Genomic DNA, 23,182 nt, shown 5'->3' on the forward strand with positions numbered 1-23,182 from the left:
AAGATCATGGCATCCAGTCCCATCACTTCATGGGAAATAGATGGGGAAACAGTGGAAACAGTGGCTGGCTTTATTTTTGGGGGCTCCAAAATCAGTGCAGATGGTGATTGCAGCCATGAAATTGAAAGATGCTTACTCCTTGGAAGGAAAGTTATGACCAAGTTAGACAGCATATTAAAAAGCAGAGACATTACTTTGTCAACAAAGGTCCATATAGTCAAGGCTATGGTTTTTCCAGTGGTCATGTATGGATGTGAGGGTTGGACTATAAAGAAAGCTGAGAACCAAAGAATTGATGCTTTTGAACCGTGGTGTTGGAGAAGATTCTTGAGAGTCCCTTGGACTGCAAGGAGATCCAACCAGTCCATCCTAAAGGAGACCAGCCCTGGGTGTTCATTGGAAGGATTAGATGTTGAAGCTGAAACTCCAATACTTTGGCCACCTGATGCGAAGAGCTGATTCATTTGAAAAGACCCTGATGCTGGGAGGGATTGGGGGCAGGAAGAAAAGGGGACAACAGAGGATGAGATGGTTAGATGGCATCACCGACTCAATGAACATGAGTTTGGGTGAACTCTGGGAGTTGGTGATGGGCAGGGAGGCCTGGTGTGCTGCACTTCATGGGGTCGCAAAGAGTTGGACATGACTGAGCGACTGAACTGAACTAAACTGAACCAGAGACCAGTTCTCAGCCCATGGGTTTTAGTAAGATAAACAAGCAGAGAGAAGCAGTGTTGAGAGATGAAGAGAGCATTCCTGGCTCCATTCCTGTGCTGGTTCCAGTCCACCATGCCCCTGCATATTGTCACCCTGCTTATTTAACTTATATGCAGAGTACATCATGTGAAATGCTGGACTGGATGAAGAACAAACTGGAATCAAGATTGTTGGGAGAAATATCAGTAACCTCAAATATGCAGATGAAACCACCCTTATGGCAGAAAGTGAAGAGGAAGTGAAGAGCCTCGTGATGAAAGTGAAAGAGGAGAGTGAAAAAGCTGGCTTAAAACTCAACATTCAAAAAACTAAGATCATGGCATCCGGTCCCATCATTTCATGGCAAATAGATGGGGAAACAATGGAAACAGTGACAGATTTTATTTTTTTGGGCTCCAAAATCAGTGTAGATGGTGACCTCAGCCATGAAATTAAAAGACTCTTGCTCCTTGGAAGGAAAGTTATGATGAACTAGACAGCATAAAAAGCAGAGACATTACTTTGCCAACAAAGGTCCACGTAGTCAAAGCTATGGTTTTTCCAATATTCATGTAGGGATGTGAGAGTTGGACCATAAAGAAAGCTGAGTACCAAAGAATTGATGCTTTTGAACTGTGGTGTTGGAGAAGATTCTTGAGAGTCCCTTGGACTGCAAGGAGATCCAACCAGTCCATCCTAAAGGAAATCAGTCCTAGATATCCATTGGAGGAACTGATGCTGAAGCTGAAACTCCTATAATTTGGCCACCTGATCTGAAGAGTTGACTCATCAGAAAAGACCCTGATGCTGGGAAGGACTGAAGGCAGGAGGAGAAGAGGACGATAGAGGATGAGATGGTTGGATGGCATCACCGACTCAATGGATATGAGTTAGAACAAGCTCCAGGAAATAGCGATGGACAGGGAGGCCTGGCGTACTACAGTCCATGGGGCCACAAAGAGTGGGACATGACTGAGTGACTGAACTGAACTGAACCAAGCCCCTGCCCTCCCTGTGATGACCCAATAAAATCTTCATTTTGCTTAATTGGGTTTATATCACTTTCAATTAAAGTAATTTCAAAACAGCCCTCAGGAGTTTGATTTCTTGATCTGCACTGATCTCAATGTTCTCTAGGTAAATGAGAGTCCGCAGAAAGAGGCTTGGATGCCTGGTCTCATACTTGTCACTACAGGTTCAGAAATACGTTCACTTTCAGGCAGGATCCATGGAGCCCTGCCAAATATGAAGCATTGTTTCAAGTCCTTTCAAATTATTTAGATTATCTAATCCACAGAAGGAAGGAAAGCAGGAAGAGAAAAATGAAAGACACCCTGAGTGTTAATGAAAATGCAGTCTGCCTTTGCCTCTGTCTTTCAACGTCTTCAGAAAAAGGCTCTCATTTAACAACAGCAAACATTTCCCAGGTGCCTGTTCTGTGTAGATGCTCATGTGGGGTGGAGGAGACCATCTGCATGAATACACACAGCCCCTGCCCTCAAGGGACTCAGCACCCAAAGGATTCTTGAGTTTGAGCCTCTCCCAAATTTACTTCTAACAGGTTCATTGATTCTTTTTCTCCTATCTATCAGAAATGGAGATAATTTGATATTTGATATGATTCCTAAGAGTCTAACTCTCACTCTTCAGTAGGAACACACGTACACACAATAGCAAAATAACCATCTTGCTTGCATCTTCTGAGAATTATTCAAGTAGACATTTCCTTGTAACTTAAGTAAATCATTTTCAAAGTTGTCCTTCTGAATTTCAAAAACAAAAACCTGAATTAAGGAACTTCACTATTAACAGTTCACAGCATTTACTTTGGAAGGAAAAAGGCCTTCACGTCCCCCTTCCTACACATAGTGCAGTAGATCATTCAAGCCAACTCCTTTTACAGGCAGGTTGGGCTAGGAGATCTTAGTTCCACCAGGGGTTCAAGGTCACATGGTGACAAGTGATGACCCAGGGTCCTACTCTGAAAACCCCTGATCTTTCCCTCCCTCTGCTAGCAAACATTAGCCCCCATGAATCTGGGAATCAGCAGAACAGATCCCAAAATGTTGAAGAAATTTCCAACATCCTGGGATCTGTTGCAGCTGTAATGTCTAAAAATAAACCCTGCAAATTCTCTAGTAAATCAGCAACTCAACCAAGAGAAAAGCTTTCAATTTCATTTGCATGAATCAGAGTTCTAAGTCTTATCTTCTTATCTAGCACATCATCTGAAACAATGACAAATTTAGCCAGAGAGGAATTCTAGAAGCCACCCAGTCAACTAGTAGAGTTGAGAACAGTCAGCCAGGCATGTGGGGGTTAGTGATGTTCTGTACTTGGGATGCAGTTTTCCTGCTGGGGCTGGGGGAGGGGAGGGATGGGTCCTCTCTGGACATCCTGTCTTTAATCCTGTCCAGGTAATTTGCCTACACCTGTTCAATGCCCACTGCGAGTAAACTGGGGTGACTTGCCAGTCCCTAGACAATAAGGGTGTGGTACAGAATAGGCAAACACACAAACTCTTCTCCACCTACACCTGTGGTAATTTTTCACTCATGGAAGCTCAGACTCCTTTCATAACAGGAAGCATTGGTTAACACTTAGAAGAAACCTTATTGATATAGTTGCAATGGTCCTTTGGGTACAAAGTATCTAATCCCTTTGTAAGATTGGGGGTGAGGAATCACCAGGAAACCTGTTTAAAGACAGTTGTATGCATTTTTTAAAATTAATTCTTATTGAAGTTTAGTTGCATTACAATGTTGTTTTGGTTTCTACTCTACAGCAAAGTGAATCAGTTATCATATAGATATATCCGGGCTTCGCCAATGGCTCAGGGGTAAAGAATCCACCTGCAATGCAGGAGTTGCAGGTTTGGTCTCTGGGTCAGGAAGATCCCCTAGAGGAAGGCATGGCAACCCACTCCAGTCTTCTTGCCTGAAGAATCCCAAGGACAAAGGAACCTGGCGGGCTATAATCCATAGGGTTGCAAAGAGACATAACTGAGTGACTAACACACACACAGCACACCAGAGTTCTCTGTGCTACACAGTAGGTTTTCATTAGCTATCTAATTTATACATAGTATCAATAGTGTATATACCTCAATCTCAATCTCCCAATTCATCCCTCCCCTGAGGACAGTTACAATGATAATGAAATGAATAGAAGTCTCATGAGGGTGTGGGGGGCAGAGAATTTCCTCCAGTGAGAACATCAATAACCCATCATTGAATTCTGGATATGATGACAGTTTGGCTGGAAATAAAACTCTGTGGTGGCTAGCTCAGAGGAGGTTCCAAGCCTCCCTGGAAAACTTTGTTTCATAGACTTCCCTTTCGTTTGTGGGGCTGGGACTGGCATTGGAGATAGCAGATGTGATTCATGAAAGGACCAGGGCCGGAAACTCAGAGAACCAGGACTAAAGATCAAACTCAAATGCATTTATCAACTGGACTTTCCCCAGGGACTGCCACTGGGAATGTGCAGTGGGGCCTTGTATTTCTGTGATGTGCTTACTTCATAAAGTCTATTGTTGTTGTTCAGTCGCTAAGTCGTGTCCGACTCTTCGCAACCCTAAGGTCGCCAGACTTCCCTGTCCTTCACCATCTCCCGGAATTTGCTCAAAGTCCTGTCTATTAGCTGATGGTTCGGGTTTTCTTTTTTAAAAAATCATACTCCTTTTTTTTCATCTAGAGTGATCAAAGCACTGTTGCCCAATAGTGTCAGTTGGCCCAGGCCATTTGGTTCAGGGATCTCTTCCAATACCCACGTTTGGGCTCTGGTAAAGCAAAATCTGATGGTCTTGCAAAGTCCTTCACCCCTAAACATCTCGGCTTATAGCTTCATCTACTCTCAACACAGGGAAGCAATTGGGCAAGGACATAGCATGATGTAGACTTTAGAAAAAGCAGTTTCATTAAAGGCAGGATGGATTTTAGGGGAGCACGATTAGAGACTAGAAAATTTATTACAAAGCTATTGTATTTGACCAGGCTAGAGATTAAGAGAGAATGAGAGAGAAAAGATTGGTTCTCATTTTCTTTCTTTTGCCTAGTGTTTTCTTTTCTGTCTTTCCTTATGCTTTATTTTAATTGTAATTGGGTTATTTATTAAAGGTTTCCTGAATAAAATTTCATGCTTCATATTTTATTGTGATGTAATTTACATACCATAACATTTTAAATACCAAAAATTCACCCTTTTTAGTTGCACAATTCAGTATACTTACATTGGATGCCATCATCATCACTATCTAATTTCAGAACATTTTCATCACCCTCAAAAGAGACCCAATATCCACTACTGGTGACTCCCCATGCTCCCCTACATCCACCCCTTGACAAACACTAATCTTTCTATCTCTTTGGATTTGTCTCTACTGAACATTTTATATAAATGGAGTCATACAATATGTGACCTTGGGTGTTCGGCTTCTTTCAATTAGAACAATGTATTTAAGGTTCATCTGTGTTGTGGCATGTATCAGTACTTCATTCCTTTTTATGGCTGATTAATGTTCCATTGTAAGGCCATGCAACCTTAGGTTATCCATCAACAGCTAACAGGCAATTGAGTTTCCCTCCCCACTTTTGGGGAATTATGAGTAATGCTACTATAAACATTCATACAAACATTTGTGTGGATATATGTCTTCATTTCTCATAGGCATTATTTCCAAGAGTGGAATTCCTAGTCTCCGGGTAACTCTATTAACTTTCTGAGGAACTTCCAAACAGTTTCACACAGTGGCTACAAAAAAAAAATGCTATTATGCTTCATGCATATGTGTGTGCTGAGTTGCTTCAGTCATACCCGACTCTTTGCCACCCTATGGACTGCAACCCTGAACCTCCCAGCTCCTCTGTCCATGGAATTCTCTGGGCAAGAATACTGGAATGGGTTGTCATTTCCTTCTCCAGAGGATTTTCCCAACCCAGGAATCAAATCTGAGTCTCATGTCTTCTACATTGGCAGGCGGGTTCTTTACTGCTCCCACCACCTGGGAAGGCCACTATGCTTCATATCTCCCTCTTAAATACTTAGCCAGTGAATTGCTTTCAGAAATTTTTTAAAAAGTCATTTAAGTTGCTTCTTGCTTCCCATCACCTTTGGGTTGATTTTTAATGTGGGTCACTGGTACTCAATCCACTCTAGCCTTCTCCCTGGCTCTAGGAACTGCAGCAGCAGACCTTTGTAAATGATCGGTTAATGACCATACAGTAGTGGACCATTTTTCAAAGATCAATGTCTGACCCAGGTAAGAAAAAGCAAAGTCCCCGAGTCTTCCAAAATTTCCCCCTAATCCTCAGCACTTTTTCAGGCCTACCAGGTAAGGTCAGAGATTTGTCTCTAGATGTTTGCTAAAGACAATGAAGTCATTTTCTTTTAAAGGCTTTTCTTCAGCAATTACCCAGCTCTCTTTCCCCCACTGAAGTCATTGTTGTTAAGTTGCTAAGTCGTGTCTGACTCTTTGCCATCCCATGGATATGCCAGGCTTTTTTGTCCTTCACTGTCTCCTGGAGTTGCTCAAATTCATGTCCATTGATTGAGTCGCTGATGCTCTCTAACCGTCTCATCCTCTGCCATCCTCTTCTTCTGCCTTCAATCTTTCCCAGCATCGGGGTCTTTTCCAATGAGTTGATTCTTCATATCAGGTGGCTAAAGTATTGGAGATTCAGCTTCAGCATCAGTCCTTCCAATGAATATTCAGGGTTGACTTCCTATAGGATTGACTGGTTGGATCTCCTTGCAGTCCAGGGGACTCTCAAGAATCTTCTCCAGCACCACAGTTCAAAAGCATCAATTTTTTGGCACTCAGCCTTCTTTATGGTCCAGTTATCATATCTGTACATGACTTGTGGAAAAATCATAGATTTGACTCTATGGACCTTTGTTGGCAAAGTAATGTCTCTGCTTTTTAATATGCTCTCTAGGTTTGTCATAGTTTTCCTTCCAGGGAGCAAGCGTCTTTTAATTTCACGGATGCAGTCACCATCTGCAGTGATTTTGGAGCCCAATAAAAGAGAATCTGTTACTGCTTCTACTCTTTCCCCATCTATTTGCCATGAAGTGATGAGACTGGATGCCATTATCTTAGTTTTTTGAACGTTGAGTTTTAAGCCAGCTTTTTCACTCTCCTCTTTCACCCTCATCAAGAGGCTCTTTAGTTCCTTTTGAAGTAACCACCTGTAAATGTGATCAATGAAATAGAAATGTCTTTCCCTGAAATGCTAGAATTGGAATGGCAACCAGCTTCCCCTTCTCCCACAGCCCTCCAGCATAGCTTTCTCTTGCATTTAGCTGGGGTTCTCTCCTTTCGTGGCTACAGCACACATGAAAACATCTAGTAAGGAATCATGAAAGACCCAACAGTACAACAGTCCCACAGAGGGTCCTCCGAGGTCAACAGAAGTCCAGGATGAGCTTCTGACACCAAGCCAACCAACCTGCTCCAGCTCCCCAGATGGCAGCTGGGGGCTCAGCATTGTTAAGGTAACAGCACCAGGCTGGACTGGGGAGGGTGACATGCTGCAAAGGATCACTACATTTTACAGGACTTGTTCACACTGATGTTACTGTTTGGATACTTTTAAGGAACTGCCAGTGAAGTCAATCATGATCAACACCCCTTCTTTCTTCCCTCCATTTTAGCCAAATATCAACTATTTCTCACCTTAGCCCCTCCATAAATTTCTTCCCAGTGAGTAACAATTCAGATTTGTGATAGATCTTTACTGAATTTTCTGCTAATTCTCCCTCCCTGAAATGCCTCACCCACTTAAAAGAAATGTGTGACCCAGCATTCAAGGCAGCCTCCCTGAACCCAGTCCATTAGGCCACAGTAGAGTTTCTTTCCCTTCCCCATTTCCACTTATTTTAGAGGTAATCTGGATAGAGGCTCCTCCAAGGGCCACCAAATTCCAAGGTTAAGCATTTTCCCTCTTTGTCCCTTGATCCCCAAGCACCCTGCAAAGGGTATGACCATTAGAGCAAGCATGTGAAGATGGAAAACAAGGGAATTTTGAGAAAATAACCCACATTCCAAATCTACCAGTTTCCAAAATACTGCTGTTTTCCTTCTTTATTCTGTTCCTACCACTTAGCAGGAAGCATAGGAAAGAAGGAAAAGGATTTTCTCTGAAAAACCAAAACTCAGTTCAAGGCCTGCCTTCCTTTCTCTCGTTTGGAGACGCCCTCCCGAGGAGGAGCTGGAGCACCCCAATCATCTGTGCAAGTTCACGGCCAACCCCACTTCAGTCACTGCTCACCGACGTGTAGAGCGTATCTCAGGAAACGAACTGGATGCCAGAGGGGAGGGTAAGCACAGCTTCCAGTTGCTCAAAGCACATGGCATATGCTTAAACCACTGAACAGCTCCACCCTGGTATTTACATGTCCACTTCTTTCTAGTACTACGTGCCAACACTTTAGCTTGACCATACCTTTTACTTTTTTAATTTTTATTTTTTTAATTTATTTATTTGGCTGAGCCAGATCCTAGCAGCAATACACAAGGTCTTAGATCTTTGTCGTGGCATGCAGGATCTTTAGTTGTGGCATGTGGGATCTAGTTCCCTGACCAGGGATCAAACCCAGGCCCCACTGCATTGGGAGAGTGGAGTCTTAGCCACTGGACCACCAGGGAAGTCCCTTGACCCTAACTTTTTAGCCCTTCATTCTATGTCCACCTACCCCACTTAGACTGCCTCTGTCGTGATGTCCTCCAGGTCCTTAGGGAATGGTGATCTTCCTATTTAGGCCTCACACTACCCCCCTAGGCCTAAGGGTGAAATTCCTCTGTTAAAGTTCATCCAACCTGCACCTGAAGCAGGTCCTTGGCCTCTGCCCCTAGGGGTCCCGGGAGGAGCCTTATCTAGATTCTGAAGGCAGATCTCTTATCCTGCTTCTGCAACTGGGTTGCATATCTCACTCCATGGTCCACCTCCCGTCTCCTTCCCACCCCTCTGCAGCCCGCCTGGCCGGGGGCCAGCAGCCAACCAAGGATTAGTATCCCAAGCACCAGATCTGTCTCTCCTTCCACCGTTTGTGAATAGGATACACTGGTACAGAATGGTAATAAAAGATGTTTTATTTGAAATGTATTTTCCTGGGTGAGCACTGCCAGGCCCCCCAGACCTCAAATCCTCTCAGACCCCAGAAGAAAGAAGTTTCTGTAAAGCACACAGCTGCCTTTCTGCCATGAAGCCCTCAGCTTATCACAGGCAAGAAGTTGGCAGGTATTCCTCTGAGAAGCTGTAGCCATGATAGATAAAGCCCTGGGGAAGGGTGGTGTGTGTGTGTGTGTGTGTGCGCGCGTGCATGCGTGACTATGTCTATGTGGATAGTGGGTAAGGGGCCAGTGCTGAGGGGTGGGCCTATATCTTTTGTGTACATATTGGAAAAATAGGAAAATCCTGATTATAGTGGCATAAGCATCACTCTAGGGATATTAAACCTTGGCTTCTTAGAAACCGCTAGAAGCAGGGGTAATCGTAAGCCGTCTGCCTCCTTTATCTTGTAACACGGTGTAAATTGGGGGATATCAGCACACCCTACCTGGGGTAGCAAAGAGCAGCCAAGACTCTTGTCTTCTGCTGCCACCTGGTGTTTAACAGAAGAAAGTCTAAATTCATGGAGTCACCTTAGCAATGAGAAACCAGCGTTTTCTAGCAAGAAGAGACCTTGTGTGGATGAGTGCTAAGCTGCTTCAGTCGTGTCTGACTCTTGTGACCCTATGGACCGTACGTAGCCCACCAGGCTCCTCTGTCCGTGGGATTCTCCAGGCAAGAATACTGGAGTGGGTTGCCATGCCCTCCTCCAGGAGACCTTCCCAACCCAGGGATCAAACCCACTTGTCTCATGACTCCTGCATACGCAGGCCGGTTATCTACCACTAGTGCCACATGGGAAGCCCATAGAAATCTTCTAATCTGACTCCCTTCAATTCAGAGATAAGGAAGCTGAGAGAAATTCAGTCTGAGGTAAGACTCAGACTGAAACAAGAACCCCTGACTCCGTCCCTTTTGCCACCCCACTTCTCTGAACGATGACACTCACAGCACATGCATTCAGATCAAGTCCTCAACAACTCAGACCATCGGTGTACATGGCTGCAAAAACCAATGTGTCCAAACCTGCATGTCTCACCTATAAAAACATTCCCAAAGGACTGCAGTCACGTGTGACAGGGCCACCTAAGCCGTAATAAGAGGTAACATTGAAAGGGCGCTCACTGTGGCTCAGGAGTTGAGTGAAGCCCTGTGCCTATGATCTCAAGCCTTCCAGTCACCCTATGAAGCCACGACCATTTTATCCCCATCTTACACTTAAGGAAACTGAGGCTTACAGTGGTTAAGAAACTCGCCCAGTCACACAGCCACATCTGGCAGAGAGCGAATTCAAATTCAGATCTGTACAGTACAAAATCTGTGCTTTCAACTCTTTATCATTATCCATCACCTTGATGTCACCCCACATGCTTCACTTCACAAGAAAAGTTCAGACTAGGAGAGATTCCCCCCAAGGGCCCGTTTACTCACGACCTTTGCTTGTCTGCATCCTGAGGTCTTCCTTTTGCTCTCCCGTCCCGAGGTCCCCAGACCAGCAGCTTCCCCCTCACACACACACATGTTGAGTGTATGTGTTAGTTGCGCAGCTGTGTCTGACTCTTTGCGACCCCATGGATTGCAGCCCACCAGGCTCCTCTGTCCTTGGGATTTTCCAGGCAAGAATACTGGAGTGGATTGCCATTTCCTTCTCCAGGTAATCTTCCCAACCCAGGGACTGAACACGTGTCTCCTGCATTGCAGGCAGATTCTTCACACACAGGTTAGAAATGCTAATTCTCAGGCAGCACCTACCCAACTGAATCAGAAACTCTAGAGGTTGGGCCTGCCAGTGGGAGCATTAACACACCCTCAGGGTATCCTCATGGTTTCAGGTCTGTCCTTTAGTTTATTGTGGAGAAGGCAAAACATACACATATGTGATTAAATTATTTTTACATAAATGGGATCATAAATGGAGAAGAGTACCATATGCACACAGAGAAAATGGAGAGTATGGCAGTACCATGAGAAAACTAAATCATCATATTCCATAAGGTGGCTCCAGAGGTAAGGAACCTGCCTGCCAACACAGGAGACATGAGAGGTGGGTTCGATCCCTCTTGCTCCTTGGAAGAAAAGCTATGAACAACCTGGACAGCATATTAAAAAGCAGAGACATTACTTTGCCAACAAAGGTCCATCTAGTCAAAGCTATGGTTTTTCCATTAGTCATATATGGATGTAAGAGTTTGACTATAAAGAAGGCTGAGGTGCTCGCTTCGGCAGCACATATACTAAAGTTGGAACGATACAGAGAAGATTAGCATGGCCCCTGCGCAAGGATGACACGCAAATTCGTGAAGCGTTCCATATTTTTAAAAAAAAAAAAGAAGGCTGAGGGCTGAAGAACTGATGCTTTCGAACTGTGGTGTTGGAGAAGACTTTTGAGAGTCCTTTGGACTGCAAGGAGATCCAACCAGTCAGTCCTAAAGGAAGTCAGTCCTGAATATTTATTGGAAGGACTGATGCTGAAGCTGAAGCTCCAATATTTTCAACACCTCATGAGAAGAACTGACACCTTAGAAAAGACCCTGATGCTGGGAAAGATTGAAGGCAGGAAGAGAAGGGGATGACAGAAGGTGAGATGGTTGGATGGCATCACTGACTCGATGGACATGAGTTTGAACAAGCTCCGGGAGTTGGTGATGAACAGGGAAGCCTGGCGTGCTGCAGTCCTTGGGGTCGCAAAGAGTTGGACACAACAGCGACTGAACTGAACTGATTGAATGTGCTCAATAACCTTAATAAGGTGGGCAGTATTTATATTGCCATTTATCAACTAAGGAATCTTAAGGTCATAGAGCTTGTAAATGGCGACGTATTGCCTGGCTTCACAACTTAAAAGGTCTTTGTACCATCAGGGTCACCTTAGATTAATGGAACAAGACTATTACACTCTCATGTCCAGAAGAGGGCACTAGGGCTGATTTCAATTCAACTCCAGTGTTCAAAGAACAAAGCATTTTATAGTATCAGACTGTTTGGGTATTAGTAAAACCCGAAGTCCATAAGTGTGTATTCTACAGCAGTGGTCCCCAACCTCTGTGGCACCAGGGACGGTTCATGGAAGACAATTTTTCCCACCGACCTAGGTGGGAGGATGGTTTCCGGATGATTCAAGCACATTACATTCATTGTGCCCTTTATTCTACTGATTCATCAGCTCCATCTCAGATCATCAGGCATTAGATCCCAGAGGTTGGGGACCCCTCTTCTACAGGGTACCCTGGGGTAGAATTGACCAGTTCTGTACCTTTCAATGATAAAATCTCATTGCTAATAGAGCCTTCATACAGTTCTCCCTATCCCAACCATCCAGGGCACTCAGAACATGCCGAGGATAGACTGCATAATCAGCTGACTGGCACTACCTCTATGCAGTGATGTGTTATAGATACTATTTTAATGATTTTCAACAGGAAGAGAGTGGTGAGAAAGAGTACTCTTCAAGGGAGAATGGATCAGACTTTGGGTATGGGGATTATTGGGTATAAAATTTGAAAAAAAAAATACAGTCAATCAAACTTTATACTTGGAAAATTGCTCATTGTTTCTATAATACAGAGGTGAGGTTTCTTTTTCATGTTATCAAAAGGAATTTTGAAAATTGAGGTCTAAGGCTTCCCTGGTAAAGAACCCACCTGCCAAAAGTGGAGACATGGGTTTGATCACTGATTCCAGAAGATCCCACATGCTGCAGAGCAGCTAAGCCCATGCATCCCAATTACCGAACCTGTGCTCTAGAGCTTGGGAGCTGCAACTACTGAAGAAGCCCATGCGCTCTGCAACAAGAAGAAACCACCACAGTGAGAAGCCTGAGTACCACAACTAGAGAGCAGCCCCTGCTTGCCGCAACCAGAGAAAAGCCCGTGCAGCGACAAAGACCCAGCACAGCCAAAAGTAAATAAATACAATTATCTATGTATATATATAAAATTTGTCCTCTGCCTTTAAAAAATTTGAGGTCGTGCTCTATCTTACTTAAACCAGTTTGCTACTGTATACAACGTTTTGTTACAGAGCATCAAGATTCCTCTTGTTCATCTCCTCCTTTCTGCATATACTTCCACTCTCCTGGTACAAGTTCTTGTTCACCAGTTTCTATTTTGAATGTAGGATAGAGCCAAACCCAGGGAACAGACTTTTAGTACTGGGTTCTAAGCTGAGTCAGAACAGAAGTGAATGTCTTCAGAGATGCAGAAAAAGCATTTGGTAAGGGGTCAGCACTCTCTTGGTTTCAAAGAAAATTTCAGGAAATTAGAAATAGAAAGGTACTTCCTTAAACTAATATGAGATATGTACAAAAATTCTTCTATAAATATGTGTGTGCTCTGTTGCTCAGTCGTGTCTGACTCTTTGTGACCACATGGACTGTAGCCCGCCAGGCTGCTCTGTCCATGGGATTCTCCAGGCAAGAATACTGGCGTGGGTTGCCATGCCCTCCTCCAGGGGAATTTTCCCAACCCAGGGTTTGAACCCGCATCTTTTAGTCTCCTGCATTGGCAGTCGGGTTCTTCACCACTGGTACCACCTGGGAAGCCCTTATAAATAGCATGCCTTATTGAATTTACAAGATCACTAGCTAAAGAGTCAATATACAAAAATCAATTATGTGTATAACATATAGATACATATATATAAACTACAGAGAGTAATTTTTAATAATATGATTTGTTATAGCAAATCAAGCACCTAGAAGTAAATCTAATGAAATATGTATAAGATCTCTACACTGATTCCTACAAAATATGCAGATCATAACTACTATTTCCTGAGCACCTACTCTGTGCCAGAGCTTTATATATTATGTTGTGTAATTCTTACAACCAGCCCACGAAGTAGGGATCGATGAGGTAAGAAAGTCTCAAAGATAATTTGCCCAAGACCACAGCAGCTAGTAAGTGGTCAAGCTCTGATTTCTGCAGAGACCTCTGCAGCGACTGTGCTGTTTCTATGATGCCACGTGGCTTCCTGCAATTAGTACAGACTGATGTCAGCGGTAAACAGGCATTTCTTGGCTTTACTTTATTCATTTGTACAAAGAGGGAGGCTTGGATGCTTTCTCAGATTTCTTCCAGTTCTAAAATGTACGATTTTATTTATTTATTTTGGCCATGACTTGCAGCCTGCAGGACCTTAGTTCCCTGACCAGGGATTGAACCTGTGCCCCCTTCATTGGAAAAGTAGAGTCTTAACCACTGGACTGTCAGAGAAGTCCTTAAAATGTATGATTTTAAAGAAGCAGCTCTGTCTGTTCATATCAGTGCTGATTACTGCCGGAGACATTTCTTTCTTCATAAAATTGGTTAGTAAACACAGGTGTTCTCAGTTTCCATCGCACAAATGCATGAGGTAGGTTTGGTGAAACTGCCTTCTATGGGACTCAGATTTCCCTTCTTCAGTTTCATGGGTTACAGTGAAGTCAACAAGAGTGTAATTTGTGTTTGCATAAAACCAGAACACAAAAGAAAAGATCCAGGCATTATTGAGCATTCCCATACCGAAAGGGCAAAGTTCAGTTTTGTTAGCTACTCTCATAATTCAGCAAATATGCCTCTTGTCCACTTGTATCCCAGTGCCAGATCTCTCTACTGTTCCCTCTGCTTCCAGGAGATAAGCAGAAACCTAATTACTATTTGGTTAAATTAGAATATATTTGATTATTAAGAAGGTGAAATTAAGGGAAAAATAATTCAACCATGCAATTTCCGAACTCTGTGTTTGTAATTCACAAAGGAAGAAAAAGTTCACCAGTCCTCCTTGAGCGCTGTCTAAACAAGGAAGTTTTCTCCTTCTTACTCTTCCTCTCTACTATATATCTGTCTGTCTATCCATCCATCCACCTATCCCTCTATTCACCCATCCATCCATTTCCACATATATCTATCCATATTCCTTGAGCTATCTATCCATTTGAACCTTCAACAACATCAAAAAACAACATAGGCATACAGCTGGAAATTGCCATTAGTACAAAGCAGTCTCCCCTATCTGTGTGAACTCCCTGGGAACTGAAAGTGCAAACACAATCTGTTGTTGTTTAGTTGGTAATTTGTATCTGACTCTTTTGTGACCCCACGGACTGTAGCCTGCCAGGCTCCTCTGTCCATGGGATTCTCCAGGCAAGAATACTAGAGTGGATTGCTATTTTCTTCTCCAGGGGATCTTCTGGACCCAGGGATCAAACTTGTATCTGCTGCATTGGCAGGTGTATTCTTTACTACTTAGCCACCAGGGAATCCCACTAACTCAATGTACAAACATGAAATAAAAACCTGCCCAAAGAAACAGCCTATCTCTGATCATATAAAATTAGATTGTTATATCTCATGACCCAGGGACACATCTGCATGACCAGAGTCAAGAGAACAAAGTAGAAGAATTCAAACCAGAGGAAAGAACTGAAGACTGCAAATCATACTACTTTGCTCAAAATCCCTGAGAGGTTCCTCATCTCACTCAGAGGCAAAGTCCAAGTCCTTAAGTTGGCCACAGGTTCCAATGTGGTCTGGCTGCCCACCTCCATTCTCCTTGCCTACTCTGCTCCACCTACTCAGGGCCTCTTTCCTGATCTTCCGGCATGTCCTACTAGGGGACCCTGGAACTAACAGTATTTCTGCCTTGAATGTTCTTTCCTCAAACATCTGCATCATGCACTGCCTTATCTCCTGGTCTTTCTATGTCTATTTCATTGTTTGCATGTGTTTTTTAAACTCTGGTCTTTACTCTTACCTTTCTTCCTATTTATTTTGAAATAATACATTATTGTTTAAGCCACTGAACATGTGACTTATTTGTTTCTTAGCAATAACTTACTGAAACACAAAAGAAAAACAGTTTCTCTACAAGTAAGCTACTTTGAGAAGTTCCAGGGGAAGTTTTAGTTAGCCCAAACATAGTGCTTGGGTTAAGAGTCGTTAAGGTGTTTGACTGGTAGGCTGTGAAATCAGAAATCAAAGAGTGGTAAAATGAATCAAAACATATTTTGCTCAGAAAGCTGAAATGACTTGTTAAAGATCATGGAGTAATTAGGAACAGATCTAGGAACAGAATTGGAGCTTTTCTAACTGTCACCTCATCATATGTTTATTTATTTTCTCTATGAACACTTATTGAGTACATTCTTTATGTATGGTGCTGTGCCAAGAGCTAGGGACACAGAGATGGCCCTTGTCCTTAGAGAGGTTACATTCCATCAGGCGACATAGACCTTAAGCAATGAATTACTTCATTTTTTTTTTGTTTGTTTGTTTAGTTACAACTGAGATAAGAGTCATGAAGGGGAATTAGGTGACTTTGAGAGTCTATCATGGCGAGAGGTTCTGAAACAGTCTGGGAAGAACAAAAAAAGACAGTTTAGAGATACCCAAAGGACAAGTGAAAATTCACTGAATGACGAAGGGAATGGGAACATTCCATGCAGAACTAGAGGCGTGAATCCTTTCCACTACAACTTCTTCTCAGGTATTGTGGCGTTCCCTATTCTTGAATGCCTGGGTCAACAAGATAATTAGATAAGAATAGCAAGTGAAAATACATAGAAAAAAAGAGAGAAATAAAGTAAGAGTGTTTTCCCAACTGAGAGATTTAACAGCAAGGCCAGTTAGTCCAAGAAGAGGCGGGACACCATGAACACTGAAAGATGGGAATTATTCAAGCTGTTGACAAGTGGTTTGGGTTATAAACCACCAAGAGAAAGGGTTTCACTAGGAATTCCTGTGCCTCCAACACAACAGTGTTACCTTCACTGGCCAGTGTTCGTCCAGTGACTTTATTAAGGACCCTTACTACACAAAGGCTCAAGTACAAGAAGTGATGGTATTTCTGGGCCATGGGGCAGGTAAGAACATTGTGGATTTCTGGGGTCACTACCACACCTCATTGCTGACAACATCCCTGACGATGGCTCATCCAACTCCCTAACATCGCAGTGCTTTGATCTCTTTACCAGGAATCCACATGATTCAGACACTTGTGCCCATGGCAGATCTAGACCTGCTGTCCTATTGTTACACTGAAATGCTCTAACCCTTAAACCTTAAATTCTTGCATTCCAAACTCTGAACACACCCTCCTTGCCTCCTACTCTTGCCACATGTTCCCTATGTTGCTCATCACACATATTCTTCAATCTCAACAATATCTTTGGCCCATTGACACCTCCATTTTCTCCCAAACTACTAGTTCCTTCCTGTTCTTGAGTCCTTTCTTATCACACCTGGCCCACTATCTTCCAATGGTCTCCATCTGTCGGCACTACGGCTGTGTGCCATGTACTTCTGGTTTTGTATCTCGGCTGCTGAGTGCTGAAGACAGCGGTACCACAATATAGATGGTGCCACAGAAATGTGGTCTCTCACCTAAGCTGACAATCAATGCTGCTCCTATTCCTCACGTGAGCCCTACACGCCCACCATCAACATTCACCAATCTTCTCAACCACCTCATCTACTGTGTCTCCCGCATCTCAGAAAAGAAGAACCCACAATGCCAGAACCACATCAACTTTCTGCTTCTCCCCCAGCAGATGGGGTTTCCTAGATACAGAGCCAGAGATGAATTCAAGTGCAAGTGACTTATTGAGACTTATTGTGGGGAGAAACCTGTAAGGGAGTGAGGGAGGCAGGATGGCACAGAAGCTAAGATGTGGTTCACTCTGACCTCTATGCTCAGCCTGATTCTTCAGGCTGAAAATGCCACTCCTGGGCATTTTCTGCTCCTTTCAGCAGAAGGCAATTTATCCTGGAAGACTACAGCAGGGAGCCTGACAGTCAAGGCTCCCAGCAGCTCAGGGTAGGGGAACACCAGTCCAATCAAGGGGACCTAGGCGTAGAACCCACCACAGCTCCTCCAGCATCCAAGCCCACAACCTTACCTACATCTACTGTCTTCTTCTCGTTGCTGAATTCCTGTGTCACCCACCCCTCAACACAGGTCTAACCCAGGTGAATTGTCACCACAGCACTCGTTACATGGTCAAACTCTAGTTTAACCATCAGCTTACTCATTCATTCGATAAGCTCCCAGACAGTGGGGGCCATCCATTCTTCTCAGGATCCCTGGTGTCTAGTACACAGAAGAAAGCTGTCCTGAACAAAGGTTTTGGGCTCATTTGTGGTTCTAATGGGGCTTCCCTGGTGGCTCAGAGGTTAAAGTGTCTGCCTGCAATGTAGGAGACCTGAGTTTGATCCCTGGGTCGGGAAGATCCACTGGAGAAGGAAATGGCAACCCACTCCAGTATTCTTGCCTGGAGAATCCCATGGATGGAGGAGCCTGGTGGGCTACAGTCCACGGGGTCACAAAGAGTCGGACACGACTGAGCGATATATGGGTATGGGGTGGTTCTAATAATAGGCATTTCAATCAGGTAGGTAGGTAAGAGTTTATTGTTTTGTTTTTTAAAAGAAGAGCCTTTCATCAATCAGATTGCACAGATGACAAACTTCAGCAGCCTCTTCAGATAGTTAGGGAGTTTGGGACGGACGGGTACACTTTGCTCTATTTAAAATGGGTAATGAACAAGGACTCACTATATAGCACAGGGAATTCTGTTCAATGTTCTGCTGCCATCTGGATGGGAGGAGAGTTTGGGGTAGAATGGATACATGTATATGTACGGCTGAGTCCCTTTGTTATGCACCTGAAACTATCACAACATTTATTCATCAGCTATATTCCAAAAAAGATAAAAAGTTAATAAGAAAGAAGTGGCCTTGACCCATGACCTCCATTTGCCTAATTCCCTGTCTGGCATTTTGGGACTCAAGGACCACTGAGGTCACCACACAGAGGGCACCCCTCAGGGCCCCTCCCGCATCCGTCCTCGGGATAAATAACCAAGAAGCCAGGGTTTGTGGCTGCTCCCCATGTGCCATGATGACGGACATCCCCTCATCATGAGACTCCCACACCAGCCACTTCTTACACCACGTGTATGGAAGTCTCAGTATGTTCTTTTCCCTATTCATTCTCTTGCTACTTTTAACATCAGGGCCCTGAAATGTTTACCATCTAGGAGAAGGCGATCCTCCATTTCTCCAGCTCAGCGGTCCTCTCCCTTCATGGGAAAGCATGGTTACCCGACCCAGAGGTGTTACGTGATCTTGCTTGACAAACGGGAACACACTGGTAGTGTACAATGTTGATTATGCCTCTGCAGCGCTACAGGCAGCCAGCCACACACAGGATCAAAACCCAAGTGCAGTGCTTACGTCTCCCATCCAAGTCTCCCTGCTGCACTTCAGGAGGGGCTGAAGGCCCTGAGCTGGGACTAGGCACAGCCACGTGTGGAAAGGGGCAGTGCTGCCTACAGCCCGGGCCCCACCGTGACTGGAGTCGTGTTAGTGCAATGAGATGTACCTGGAAGGTTCCCACGTAGATCAGCAGGCCTGCTGCAGACACTCAGAGGGACCCTGGCTCACATGTGCCTGAGTATACATGTGTAGGGAGGGGGTGGGGTCTTCCCCTGTTCCAGAGATGTCCTTGGACTTCCCCTGGCAAGGGTGCTGTGTTTCAGTAAAGAGTGACTGATCATCCATCTGTCAAAACCAAAACAAAAAAAAAACCACCCCAGTTGCAATCCTCTTCCTCGATCTGTTGTTAAAGAGACACGTCATGTGGGTAAAGGGTGTACAGAAAACTGAAGGATGAATATGAATAAAATTCAAAAAGGCCTCAAAATTTAGAAGTGGGCTTGAGAAATTTGGCAATCATTTTTCTATTGAGAAAGAGCTAGTCCACAAGGGAGGAAAAAAATCAATCCGGGCCACACACCAGCAGAAATCAATTTAATTAGGGAGGGGGCGGTGAGCACAGAGAATGAGAAAAATAAACCAAGGTCCACCCACACATTTCAAAAATTCAGCACAAGGACCATAAAAAGGATGACTTGACTATAGCCTATAACAAAAAAGTTAATAGTTTCATTTTCGTGAAAACCAATTAAGGGTGAAAAAGGGAAAGGAGGTTGCAGAGATGTTCAAGGTCAAGTGAAGAACCAGGAGAAGGAGGACATATATACCTCAGTCTTTTCACTCCCCTCACCTTTGGCTGAACCCACTCAGTCTCCGACCAGGACAGCAGATCTATCAAACCTACAAAACTCTCCTGGAACTCTTTCTTTATCCTCTCCTGAGTAATTTAGGCTGATGTCATTACCATCAGTGACTTTTGCAGAATTCGGGTTGCCAGATTTAGACAATCCAAATACGATTCCCAGTTAAATTTGAATTTCAAATAAGATAATAGATGTATTTTTTAGTGCAAGTATATCCCAATAGTTGGGACATACTTATACTAAAAAAATGAAATAAAATTCTTGTTTACCTGAAATTCAAATTTAAGTGTCTTGTATTTTATCTGGCATCTCCACCCAGAATCCCACGATCAGAACCAAATTTTATTGATATTATGCTTGCTAAGTTGCTTCAGGTATGTCCAACTCTTTGCAATGCTATGGACTGTAGCCCACCAGGTTCCTCTATCTATGGGGTTTTCCAGGCAATAATACTGGAGTGGATTGCCATTTCCTTCTCCAGGGGATCTTCCCGGCCCAGGGATCAAACTTGCATCTCTTACGTCTCCCGCACTGGCAGGCGAATTCTTTACCACTAGCGCCACCTGGGAAGAAGTACTTTTAGCAAAATTCTTACATAGAATGTGACCTAAGTAGTGTAAACCCTAAACTCCTGTGGACAGGATCTTATACAAGCTTTAATCAAATATTGGGTTGGCTAAAATGTTCGTACCATAAAACTCAAATGAAATTTCTGGCCAACCCAATATTTTCATTGACAAATATGGGAGCTTGGAAACATTAAACAAGATTCCCTCATGGGAGGCAGAATCAAGAAGAGAATCCATGTGGCCTATTTTTCTCCCTCCTTCCACTCTGACAAGAATTTTCTTTTCATAAACTTTATATATAACACATCAAGCTTCAGGGGCTAAATGGTGAAGTGGATACTAAATTCTAAAATAATTTTGTAAAGTTGAAACAAATAAAATGAGTAAAAAGAAGAGTATAATAAAGAAAGGGTTAGGCCTTTGTGAAATCTAACTTTATAATGTACCTTTTGAATCTTACTTTGAAAGTCTGCAATCAATTACTTTTCAATCAGTCCGCCACCCAGACCTTCCAAATGCACACTTGGTCAATTCAAAAGCTCCACAAAACAGGCTGAGTCTCTTCAGCACATCCATCACTGGGCTGAACATGCCTGCCTGCCAGCAGACACCAGCCAACGCAAGGAAGGTGGGAGGAAGCGAATGAAAAGAGCAGCAGCTCTGAAAGAAGAAAATGTTTCCTTTGCCCAGTGTGTATCTAGGGGCTGGGGGAATGCTTCCATTTACTCAGGAGCCCTGTTGTCATTTGAGAAGCACATTTTAATGCTGAAACCTAACAGGGACTCTCACCTAGCAGCAAACTGGGTCCAAGATCTAGGCCAGGCTGTTTGATCTTTAGAAACCTTTTCGTTAAAAAGCCCTCATTTTTCAGAAATGAGATCTAAAGTACATTCCCCTTTTTAGGAACACCCATAGTTTTAAAGGCTTCAGTGGACAATTCTGATGTTCACTCCCCATATGGTGTGTTCCCAAAATTAATGTCCAAAGGAGAAAGTACAGCCAAGCTTGGATCCCAAGGTCATTCAGGACCTGCATAAAGTCTGTATCAGTTCGGATGCTTGGCTATCAATAACAAAACACCCATTTAAAAGAGGCTTGAGGACTTCCCTGCTGGCCCAGTGGTTAAGACTCTGAGCTCCCAATGCAGGGGGCCCAGGTTCGATCCCTGGTCAGGGAACTAGATCCCACATGCTGCAACTAAGACCTGGTGCAGCCAAATAAATGAATAAATAAAAAAATATATAAAAAAAATAAAAGAGGCTTGAATGATGTTTTTGTTTTTGTTTTTCCCCACATGATAAGCCAAGAGATGGATGGTCCTAGTGTTGTTTCCAGAGCTGCCCAGTGTTGGGGCTCTGGGTCAACTTTCTACCTATTTTCTCCACCTGTGCCTCAAGACTACAAGATGGCTGCAGCAGCTCCCTGGAAGATAACCTCATGTTTGAAATCCAAAACAGAAAGAGATTTTCCTTACTAGATTTTTTTTTTATCATCAAAGAGAAAAATCTTTCTTCAAAACCCCCAGCAGGTATCCACTTGTGTCCTGTGACCAAAGCTGGGTCACATGCAAGGGAGTCTAGGAAAACAAGAATCCAGAATTTTTAGCTTTTATGTAGGGAGATGAAGGCTCTGACATATCAAGGAAAAACTGGTGTACATTGCACACTCATGTCCTGTCATCACTGCCTGCCCAAAACATCACCATAGTCCTAAAAGTCTTTGCAAACTGCTTCATCTCCTGAGTTCTCTATATTTATTCATGACACCAGCAATCTTTCTGTCACTGCTCTGGAGACCACCGATTCTTTGGGGTTCCTTCCTTTCCCTAATTCCCACAAGCAATCAGTCTCCATGTCTTAAGGATCATCCATACCTTCACAGAGAGTCTTCTGTCTCTTTTCTTCTTTTGGTTCTAATACAGCATATTGACTCAGATGCTTATCACTTCACAGCAAGCTGCTGCTGCTGCTGCTAAGTCTCTTCAGTCGTGTCCAACTCTGTGTGACCCCATAGACGACAGCCCACCAGGCTCCTCTGTCCCTGGGATTCTCCCAGCAAGACTAAAGTGCAAAAGCTACAAGACTATTCTGCCCTCATCCTATATACCACATTTAAAAAACTAAGTTTCTTGTTCAGAAAACTTTCAAGGAGTCCCTATTAACCACAGAAGATATTCCAAAACATTTAGCCTAATCATTAAGGTCAACCACGATCAGTTGTGGTGGTTAAGAAAAATCTGCAGTTACATGACTTGTGTGAGATTTGGCTATTGACAGCTCTCTAAGTTTCTGTTTCTTCATTCATAAAACAAAGGTGATAATAATACACAGCATACAAGGTAAGTGTCAAGCAATGGTAGCTATTATTTTTGCTCTTTTTGTTGTTGTTGTTACTGAGTAGCAGGCACTCTACTCTGAGTTAGGATGAATGGGGGGGGAGGTAATACATACACGGTGGCTGCCTACAATGAGTCAATTTCAATTGCTGAAATAAAGTCCAACCCTTCCATTGGCTGGATGTACCTCTAATCCACCACTCAACAGCCATTTTATAAACGGATTCTTTGTCTTTCTCTACTTGACTAAGGAAAGTACCAAGGTTAGCACCATTTTGGGCTGAGCTCATTCTTCAAGAAAGCTTCTGCTAAAATACCTAAACTGGAACTTCCCTGGTGGTCCAGTGGTTAAGAATCCACATTGCAGAGCAGGGAACATGTGTTCAATCCCCAGTCAGGGAACAAAAATCCCATA

General features: G+C 43.5%; 1 protein-coding gene and 1 non-coding gene across 2 annotated transcripts in view; one reads left to right on the forward strand and one right to left on the reverse strand.

The window, feature by feature from the left end:
- Positions 1-23,182, reverse strand: part of SHROOM3 (shroom family member 3) — a 318,796-nt gene that overhangs the window by 248,219 nt on the left and 47,395 nt on the right. The gene's annotated exons all lie outside the window — the stretch shown is intronic.
- Positions 11,018-11,124, forward strand: LOC122696696. Its single transcript, XR_006341826.1, has one exon. It is a non-coding gene; the product is annotated as a U6 spliceosomal RNA (small nuclear RNA).

The sequence above is a fragment of the Cervus elaphus genome, chromosome 6 (genome assembly GCF_910594005.1).
Source record: "Cervus elaphus chromosome 6, mCerEla1.1, whole genome shotgun sequence".
Taxonomy (NCBI): Eukaryota; Metazoa; Chordata; class Mammalia; order Artiodactyla; family Cervidae; genus Cervus; species Cervus elaphus.